The 11460-nt window shown below is 43.1% G+C and overlaps 1 protein-coding gene across 3 annotated transcripts in view; it reads left to right on the top strand.

Moving 5' to 3' along the window:
* LOC128689365 (uncharacterized) overlaps positions 1-11460 on the top strand; it is a 54746-nt gene that overhangs the window by 29360 nt on the left and 13926 nt on the right. The gene's annotated exons all lie outside the window — the stretch shown is intronic.

The following is an 11460-nucleotide window of genomic DNA, read 5'->3' as shown; positions in this document are numbered from 1 at the left end:
TGTGCGCGCGCGTGTGTGTGTGTGTGTGTGTGTGTGTGTGTGTGTGTGTGTGTGTGTGTGTGTGTGTGTGTGTGTGTACTCACCTATTTGTACTCACCTATTTGTGGTAGCAGGGGTCGAGTCATAGCTCCTGGCCCCGCCTCTTCGCTGATTGCTACTAGGTCCTCCCTCTCCCTGCCCCATGAGCTTTATCATACCTCGTCTTAAAACTATGTATGGTTCCCGCCTCCACTACGTCACTTTCTAGGCTATTCCACTGCCTGACAACTCTTTGGCTGAAGAAGTACTTCCTAACATCCCTTTGACTCATCTGAGTCTTCAACTTTCAATTGTGACCTCTTGTTTCTGTGTCCCCTCTCTGGAACATCCTGTCTTTGTCCACCTTGTCTATTCCGCGCAGTATTTTATATGTCGTTATCATGTCTCCCCTGACCCTCCTGTCCTCCAGTGTCGTCAGGACGATTTCCCTTAATCTTTCTTCATAGGACATTCCCCTTAGCTCTGGAACTAACCTTGTCGCAAACCTTTGCACTTTCTCTAGTTTCTTGACATGCTTTATCAAGTGTGGGTTCCAAACAGGTGCTGCATACTCCAGTATGGGCCTGACTTACACGGTGTACAGTGTCTTGAACGATTCCTTACTAAGGTCTCGGAACGCTGTTCTCAGGTTTGCCAGGCGCCCATATGCTGCAGCAGTTACCTGGTTGATGTGTGCTTCCGGAGACATGCTCGGTGTTATACTCACCCCAAGATCTTTCTCCTTGAGTGAAGTTTGCAGTCTTTGGCCACCTAGCCTATACTCTGTCTGCGGTCTTCTGTGCCCTTCCCCTATCTTCATGACTTTGCATTTGGCGGGATTAAATTCGAGAAGCCAGTTGCTGGACCAGGTGTCAAGTCTGTCCAGGTCTCTTTATAGTCCTACCTGATCCTCATCTGATTTAATTCTTCTCATTAACTTCACATCATCTGCGAACAGGGACACTTCTGGGTCTAACCCTTCCATCATGTCGTTCACATATACCAAAAATAGCACTGGTCCTAGGACCGACCCCTGTGGGACCCCGCTCGTCACAGGTGCCCACTGTGATACATCATTACGTACCATGACTCGTTGTTGCCTCACTGTCAGGTATTCTCTAAGCAACTGCAGTGCCCTTCCTGTTATATGCGCCTGATCCTCTAGCTTCTGGACAAATCTTTTGTGAGGAACTGTGTCAAAGGCCTTCTTGCAGTCCAAGAAGATGCAATCAACCCACCCCTCTCTCTCGTGTCTTACGTCTGTTACTTTATCATAAAACTCCAGAAGGATTGTGACACAGGATTTGCCTTCCATGAATCCGTGCTGGTTGGCGTTTATACTCTTGTTCAGTTCCAGGTGCTCCACCACTCTCCTCCTGATAATCTTCTCCATAATTTTGCATACTAAACACGTCAATGACACAGGTCTATAGTTTAGTGCCTCTTTCCTGTCTCCTTTTTTAAAAATGGGAACTACATTTGCCGTCTTCCATACCTCCGGTAGTTGCCCAGTTTCCAGGGACGTGTGTGTGTGTGTGTGTGTGTACTCACCTAGTTGAGGTTGCAGGGGTCGAGTCCAAGCTCCTGGCCCCTAGTGTGTGTGTGCGTGTGTGTGTGTGTGTGTGCGTGTGTACTCACCTAGTTGTACTCACCTAGTTGAGGTTGAAGGGTTCGAGTCCGTGCTCCTGGCCCCCGCATCTTCACTGGTCGCTACTAGGTCACTCTCCCTGAACCGTGAGCTTTATCATACCTCTGCTTAAAGCTATGTATGGATCCTGCCTCCACTACATCGCTTCCCAAACTATTCCACTTCCTGACTACTCCATGGCTGAAGAAATACTTCCTAACATCCCTGTGATTCATCTGTGTCTTCAACTTCCAACTGTGTCCCCTTGTTAGTGTGTCCAATCTCTGGAACATCCTGTCTTTGTCCACCTTGTCAATTCCTCTCAGTATTTTGTATGTCGTTATCATGCCCCCCTTATCTTTCCTGTCCTCCAGTGTCGTCAGGCTGATTTTCCTTAACCTCTCCTCGAAGGACATACCTCTTAGCTCTGGGACTAGTCTTGTTGCAAACCTTTGCACTTTCTCTAGTTTCTTTACGTGCTTGGCTAGGTGTGGGTTCCAAACTGGTGCCGCATACTCCAATGTGGGCCTAACGTACACGGTGTACAGGGTCCTGAACGATTCCTTATTAGGATGTCGGAATGCTGTTCTGAGGTTTGCTAGGCGCCCATATGCTGCAGCAGTTATTTGGTTAATGTGCGCTTCAGGAGATGTGCCTGGTGTTATACTCACCCAAAGATCTTTTTCCTTGAGTGAGGTTTGTAGTCTCTGGCCCCCTAGACTGTACTCCGTCTGCTGTCTTCTTTGCCCTTCCCCAATCTTCATGACTTTGCACTTGGTGGGATTGAACTCCAGGAGCCAATTGCTGGACCAGGTCTGCAGCCTGTCCAGATCCCTTTGTAGTTCTGCCTGGTCTTTGATCGAGTGAATTCTTCTCATCAACTTCACGTCATCTGCAAACAGGGACACTTCGGAGTCTATTCCTTCCGTCATGTCGTTCACAAATACCAGAAACAGCACTGGTCCTAGGACTGACCCCTGTGGGACCCCGCTGGTCACAGGTGCCCACTCTGACACCTCGTCACGTACCATGACTCGCTGCTGTCTTCCTGACAAGTATTCCCTGATCCATTGTAGTGCCTTCCCTGCTATCCCTGCTTGGTCCTCCAGTTTTTGCACTAATCTCTTGTGTGGAACTGTGTCAAACGCCTTCTTGCAGTCCAAGAAATTGCAATCCACCCACCCCTCTCTCTCTTTTCTTACTGCTGTCACCATGTCATTGAACTCCAGTAGGTTTGTGACACAGGATTTCCCGTCCCTGAAACCGTGCTGGCTGCTGTTGATGAGATGATTCCTTTCTAGGTGTTCCACCACTCTTCTCCTGATAATCTTCTCCATGACTTTGCATACTATACATGTCAGTGACACTGGTCTGTAGTTTTGTGCTTCATGTTTGTCTCCTTTTTTAAAGATTGGGACTACATTTGCTGTCTTCCATGCCTCAGGCAATCTCCCTGTTTCGATAGATGTATTGAATATTGTTGTTAGGGGTACACATAGCGCCTCTGCTCCCTCTCTCAATACCCATGGGGAGATGTTATCTGGCCCCATTGCCTTTGAGGTATCTAGCTCACTCAGAAGCCTCTTCACTTTTTCCTCGGTTGTGTGCACTGTGTCCAGCACTTGGTGGTGTTCCCCACCTCTCCGTCTTTCTGAAGCCCCTTCTGTCTCCTCTGTGAACACTTCTTTGAATCTCTTGTTGAGTTCCTCACATACTTCACGGTCATTTCTTGTTGTCTCTCCTCCTTCCTTCCTTAGCTTGATTACCTGGGCCTTGACTGTTGTTTTCCTCCTGATGTGGCTGTATAACAGTTTCGGGTCAGATTTGGCTTTCGCTGCTATGTCGTTTTCATATTGTCGTTGGGCCTCCCTTCTTATCTGTGCATATTCGTTTCTGGCTCTACGACTGCTCTCCTTATTCTCCTGGGTGCTGTGCCTTCTATATTTCTTCCATTCCCTAGCACACTTGGTTTTTGCCTCCCTGCCCTTTGGGTGAACCATGGGCTCATCCTGGCTTTTTCATTATTCCTGTTACCCTTGGGTACAAACTTCTCTTCAGCCTCCTTTCACATTGTTGCTACATATTCCATCATCTCATTAACTGGCTTCCCTGCCGGTTCTCTGTCCCACTGAACCCCGTTCAGGAAGTTCCTCATTCCCGTGTAGTCCCCTTTTTTGTACTTTGGTTTCATTTGCCCGGGCCTTCCTGCTTTCCCCTCCACTTGTAGCTCTACTGTGTATTCGAAGCATAAAACCACATGATCGCTGGCCCCAAGGGGTCTTTCATATGTGATGTCCTCAATATCTGCACTACTCAAGGTGAATACTAAGTCCAGTCTTGCCACCTACCACCTCCATCATCTTAGCCCTCCATGTATCTTGGCCCCCATGTGGCTCCAAGTTCTCCCAATCGATCTCCTTGTGGTTAAAGTCACCCATGATCACCCCTGCATGCATGAACTCTTCTGGCCACTGCAGCCAGTGTGTCAACCATCGTCTTATTGCTCTCGTCATACTCTTGCCTTGGCCTCCTGCTGTTCTGTAGTGGGTTATACATCACTGCAATTACCACCTTGGGACCTCTAGAGTGAAGCGTTCCCGCTATGTAATCACTTTCTTCTCCGCTGTCTCCTCTCTCCAGCTCATCAAAATTCCATCGGTTTTTGATCAGCAGTGCCACTCCTCCACCCTCCCTGTTCCCTCTGTCTTTCCTCAGGATCTGGTATCCTGTTGGAAAGATGGCATCTGTTATCATACCTGTAAGCTTGGTTTCTGTGAGAGCTATGATGTCCAGTGATGCCTCTTTGACTCTTCCGTGCCACTCCTCCCACTTACTTGTTATTCCATCAGCGTTTGTGTGCCATACCTTCAGTTTCCTTTCCAACACTGTGGTTTGGGGGGCCTGTGAGGGTGGGAGACCTGGTAGCATACTGTGGGATTCTATAGCTCGGTGTTGGGTGGAAGCTGTGGGTATGGATTGTAGTGTGTGTTAGGATGGTGTGGTAGGTTGTGGGCTTCTGAGGGTAGTTCTGTATGTGCTTGTCCTTGCTGCTCTGTTCTGCTCTGACTGACCTCTGCTGGTTCAATCCTTGTCTCCTTTCCTAGCTCTTTTCGCTTTTTTGTCCTCTCCCTCAGCTGCTGTCGTTCTGTTTGTGTTCTGTCTCTGTCTAGGAACACCCTCTTGTACTGTTCCGAGTATTTCAACCGTGGTTTCTCTTGGAGGATCCTGTTCCGCACTGTTTCCGTCCTGAGAATCAGCTTGATCGATCGGTTTCTCCCCTTCGAGTACCCCCGTATTCTCTGAAAATTTACAATCTCGTTCATCTCTTCTTCACCTATTTCCGTGATGATTTTCTCAATCTCCTTTCTTTCTTCCTGCCACCTTTCAGTGTGTGTCCTTTCCTCTCTCTCCTGAAGCCCATGGATAAACACTGATTTTGCCCTTTCCTCCACCCATTGCCTCACCTTCTGTGACTCTGAATCCTGTCTGTATGTGGTCATTTTCTCCCTTGATTTTTCCAGTGGCTCTTGGTAGCATGGTTGTACCTCAGCATTCGACCTATCACCCTCTCCGCTGATATGACCTTAGCATAATTCATATCTTCTTCCTTCTTGTTCGGCCTCTCAGTTTCATATGTGTGTCTTCTCTGGTCACTGCCCCTGTAACTCGCTTCAGCCTGCTTATCTCAACTTCTAGGACCCTTATCCTGGCTACTGCAGTTTCGACTTGTGCCTCCCAATTCTTTGTCTCCTCCAACCTCTGTGTGTGTGTATGTGTGTATGTGTGTGTGTGTGTGTGTGTATGTGTGTGTGTGTGTGTGTGTGTGTGTGTGTGTGTGTGTGTGTGTATTCTTTAACAGTACTAATAGCTCCCATGTACTAATGTCCCAGCATAATTACCTTGACTAACGCTTGTAACAAGTGTGAGTGCAGGTGAGCGCACGGAGGACACTTCTCTTCTGGTCACGACAACAACCACAACAATAACTGAGACCCAGGCGACGACACACTGCAGTTTAGGTAAGGTGATGAAGGCGACTCAGCGACAAGTGTCCGGTGAGGTTGTCAGTGTCGGCGACACAAGGAGGACGATAACTGGCAGTCACGACTTCTACGACTGCACGACTACTACGACTGAGTCTACACGACCACTACAACTACATAACCTCTCTCACCACACACCACGAGTAGACATTTTTGCCAGCATTTAACATAACGTTGAGCCTTATATTTTACCAACATTTGGTAACACTGCTGACTATATTATTCTATATATATATATATATATATATATATATATATATATATATATATATATATATATATATATATATATATATATATATATATATATATATATATATATATAGGTGAACAGGGATAGCAGGTGTAAAGAAACATGCCCATCGTTTCCACAAGTGTCGGGGATCGAACCACGAACACACAGTATGTGAGACAAAACCTTTGCCAACCAAGCCACGGGGCACCAATCTAAGAATTTTAATAACACTCTGGTACATTCCCCTTCTTGCTCCGGTGGATTAGGTTTTTCTGCACAGATGTCTCAATGCCCCACACATCACCTTCTAATTTGATATTCAGTCTGTCAATAGCCAAATATGTTAGCTTTTAATTTCCCTCTTTTACATGTCCTCCCAAATTTGTCTATCGACATTTGCAGCTTCGGTTTAGAATCTCTCAAGAACACTGTGTCATCGGCAGAATGAAACTGTGATGGCTTCCACTTAGTATTTGATTCTTCATCTTTTTTTTATCTCACATCTCCCGCTAACACACCTGCTTTCACATCCTTGACAAACTCATTTATAAATATGTTAAACAACCAATGTGACAACCCGTATCCCTGTGTAAGGCCTACCTTTATTGGAAGATAACCTACCTTTCTCCTACACACCCATTTACCTTTACATATATTTGTGTGTGTGTATATATATGTATATATATATATATATATATATATATATATATATATATATATATATATATATATATATATATATATATATATATATATATATATATATATATATATATATATATATATATATTCATTACATAAAGCTGAGTGTGTCGGGTTCCGTGCACCAAGTTTCTCCACCTTACGGTCGGTCATACACTGCACAATCCTGCAACGTTCACTTCTCATTTTCTATGAAAAATAAAAGTGAGACACGCTAATCATCCCAGACAAAAGTAAAAGTGAGACACGCTAATCATCCCAGACAAAAGTAAAAGTGAGACACGCTAATCATCCCAGACAAAAGTATATCAAATCGAGCCACCAGTTTGTTATGGGATAACCATCGCCATTTTTGTGTTGACTCTTTTCGTGTCTGTCTCCTGATATTTCTTTGTCTTTCTTTTGTTATGTTCTTCTCCGTTTTGTTCAGTTATGAACAATGACATTCCTTGTCTTCAAAGGTGATCCTTGATTCTCTTCAGTGGCTTTTGATCCAAGGAAATGAACACTCACTTGTCTTCACTTGTCTAACATGATTGCCTCCCACTCAGACACTGTTTGACCCCTACTGGTTTAGCGCAAAAATAATAATAATGATGATGAAAATAATAATGGCATACATTGCCTACTACACAGCCTTCAAATTAACTAAAAATTTTGACTTTTGAAGTTTCTAACTTCAACTATGACGTCTCTGACTTCAACTGTGACGTCTCTAACTTCAACTATGACGTCTCTAACTTCAACCATGATGTCTCTAATTTCAACCATGACGTCTCTAACTTCAACCATGACGTCTCTAGCTTCAGCCATGACGTCTCTAACTTCAACCATGACGTCTCTAACTTCAGCCATGACGTCTCTAACTTCAACTATGACGTCTCTGACTTCAACCATGACGTCTCTAACTTCAGCCATGACGTCTCTAACTTCAACTATGACGTCTCTAACTTCAACCATGACGTCTCTAACTTCAGCCATGACGTCTCTAACTTCAACTATGACGTCTCTAACTTCAGCCATGACGTCTCTAACTTCAGCCATGACGTCTCTAACTTCAGCCATGACGTCTCTAACTTCAGCCATGACGTCTCTAACTTCAGCCATGACGTCTCTAACTTCAACCATGATGTCTCTAATTTCAACCATGACGTCTCTAACTTCAACCATGACGTCTCTAACTTCAGCCATGACGTCTCTAACTTCAGCCATGACGTCTCTAACTTCAGCCATGACGTCTCTAACTTCAACCATGACGTCTCTAACTTCAACCATGACGTCTCTAACTTCAACCATGACGTCTCTAACTTCAGCCATGACGTCTCTAACTTCAGCCATGACGTCTCTAACTTCAACTATGACGTCTCTAACTTCAACCATGACGTCTCTAACTTCAACCATGACGTCTCTAACTTCAGCCATGACGTCTCTAACTTCAACTATGACGTCTCTAACTTCAGCCATGACGTCTCTAACTTCAGCCATGACGACTCTAACTTCAACTATGACGTCTCTAACTTCAGCCATGACGTCTCTAACTTCAGCCATGACGTCTCTAACTTCAACTATGACGTCTCTAACTTCAGCCATGACGTCTCTAACTTCAACCATGACGTCTCTAACTTCAACCATGACGTCTCTAACTTCAGCCATGACGTCTCTAACTTCAACTATGACGTCTCTAACTTCAACCATGACGTCTCTAACTTCAACCATGACGTCTCTAACTTCAACTATGACGTCTCTAACTTCAACTATGACGTCTCTAACTTCAACCATGACGTCTCTAACTTCAGCCATGACGTCTCTAACTTCAGCCATGACGTCTCTAACTTCAGCCATGACGTCTCTAACTTCAACTATGACTTCTCTTGTGTATTGTTTATGTGTGTTTAACTGCTTCACTTCTCTTCTCTTTTCTCACTTCTGTGTCTTTATTATTTTCATCTCGTTCTCCTTCTTGTTGTTGTTGTTGTTCTTCTTCTTCTTTGTTTTGTAAACAAAATAGATGCACACAAACACCAGATATATTTCACACAAACACCAGATATATCTCACACAAACACTAGATATATCTCACACAAACACCAGATATATCTCACACAAACACCAGATATATCTCACACAAACACTAGATATATCTCACACAAACACCAGATATATCTCACACAAACACCAGATATATCTCACACAAACACCAGATATATTTCACACAAACACCAGATATATTTCACACAAACACCAGATATATCTCACACAAACACCTGATATATCTCACACAAACACCAGATATATCTCACACATACACCAGATATATCTCACACAAACACCAGATATATCTCACACAAACACCAGATATATCTCACACATACACCAGATATATCTCACACAAACACCAGATATATCTCACACAAACACCAGATATATCTCACACAAACACCAGATATATCTCACACAAACACCAGATATATCTCACACAAACACCAGATATATCTCACACAAACACTAGATATATCTCACACAAACACCAGATATATCTCACACAAACACCAGATATATCTCACACAAACACCAGATATATCTCACACAAACACCAGATATATCTCACACAAACACCAGATATATCTCACACAAACACCAGATATATCTCACACAAACACCAGATATATCTCACTCAAGCACCAGATATATCTCACACAAACACCAGATATATCTCACACAAACACCAGATATATCTCACACAAACACCAGATATATCTCACACAAACACCAGATATATCTCACACAAGCACCAGATATATCTCACACAAACACCAGGTATATCTCACACAAACACCAGATATATCTCACACAAACACCAGATATATCTCACACAAACACCAGATATATCTCACACAAACACCAGATATATCTCACACAAACACCAGATATATCTCACACAAACACCAGATATATCTCACACAAACACCAGATATATCTCACACAAACACCAGATATATCTCACACAAACACCAGATATATCTCATACAAACACCAGATATATCTCACACAAACACCAGATATATCTCACACAAACACCAGATATATCTCATACAAACACCAGATATATCTCACACAAACACCAGATATATCTCACACAAACACCAGATATATCTCACACAAACACCAGATATATCTCACACAAACACCAGATATATCTCACACAAACACCAGATATATCTCACACAAACACCAGATATATCTCACACAAACACCAGATATATCTCACACAAACACCAGATATATTTCACACAAACACCAGATATATCTCACACAAACACTAGATATATTTCACACAAACACCAGATATATTTCACACAAACACCAGATATATCTCACACAAACACCAGATATATTTCACACAAACACCAGATATATTTCACACAAACACCAGATATATTTCACACAAACACTAGATATATTTCACACAAACACCAGATATATTTCACACAAACACCAGATATATTTCACACAAACACCAGATATATCTCACACAAACACTAGATATATCTCACACAAACACCAGATATATCTCACACAAACACCAACGTAAATTTAGTAGAATACAATCAAATCAACTGAGAAACGAGTTGACAGTTAACTGTCGAAGGATCAAATTATTCATTTACATTTATTCCTTGAGAAAAATTTGTCGGTTTCGTAAATCCATTTGGAGCAGAATTTTTCTTCAGTCACGTCGGCAGGAGTCGAACCTTGCAAATAGAATAATTTTCTAAGTAATAAAATATGTACAAATCGGCATTTACTCTTTTATCTTCCATCAAGACAAAGATATATACAAAATAAATAAAAGATTTTTACACAAATATAATGACGAAACAAAAGATCGTAAAAAATGATGAATATAAATTTCAGGCAAAGTTTAGAAAGTTTTCTAAGCGACGTCAACACTGTTGTTGACTTTCATATTGTTGAGGAAGTTTAACCCTTCTGCCTTCCCCCCCCCCCCAACACACCACAACTGCTGGTGCAGCTTTGCATGCTGCACAGTGCTGCTCCCTGGTGGTGGTGATGCACACCAGTGTCACTTGCTGCATGGGACTGTACCCTAGCGATTTTGTCGAGCATCGCCGTCAGGCTGCATAACACTGTACCCAGCGCTCTGGGAACACGCGTGGGCACCAGCTAGTGTCTTGCCCTACCTGGTGAAAGGTGTGACCCCGACCACTCGCCCACATACACACTCTCGCGTCCACCACTGAAGCTACTCATACACTCTGGACGCCACACTATTCACTCTAGAAACACTACATTAACCACATATTTTTGACCCGCCAAATTACTTTTAATGCAACAATCCTACTACACTAGAAGGTTTAATGGATTTTCATTTTGCTATATATAGGGATCCAATCCCAACAGTTCCGCGGGACGCACACTGTCAGCACAGGACAATCAGTGTTGATTTGTAGATGAATGGTTCAGAGAACCGACATGTTGATAAATTAGACACATTGATTGATGGACTGAACACATCGACTCAAGGTTGAGGGACTGATTACCTCATTCTCCTCCTGTTCTTCAAGTTTCTCCTACGTATGGACTGATGAAGCCACTGTGTGGCGAAACGTTTCCTCAATAAAGATACCCAAGAGTTGCATATGTGTCTAATTTATCAATCAGTGTTGACGTTAAAATCATAAAGAAATCTGGAGTTTCCCATTCATTAAATGCTTGAGGTCTCCCAGACATCACATTTACCACTATGTGATTGTCTTAGAACTGTGAGTGGAGTCAAGAGGCTTTGGGTGTTGAATAAGGTGCCCTATAGGTTC

This window comes from Cherax quadricarinatus, chromosome 70 (assembly GCF_038502225.1).
Source record: "Cherax quadricarinatus isolate ZL_2023a chromosome 70, ASM3850222v1, whole genome shotgun sequence".
Taxonomy (NCBI): Eukaryota; Metazoa; Arthropoda; class Malacostraca; order Decapoda; family Parastacidae; genus Cherax; species Cherax quadricarinatus.
This window is presented reverse-complemented; position numbering and strand designations above follow the sequence as displayed.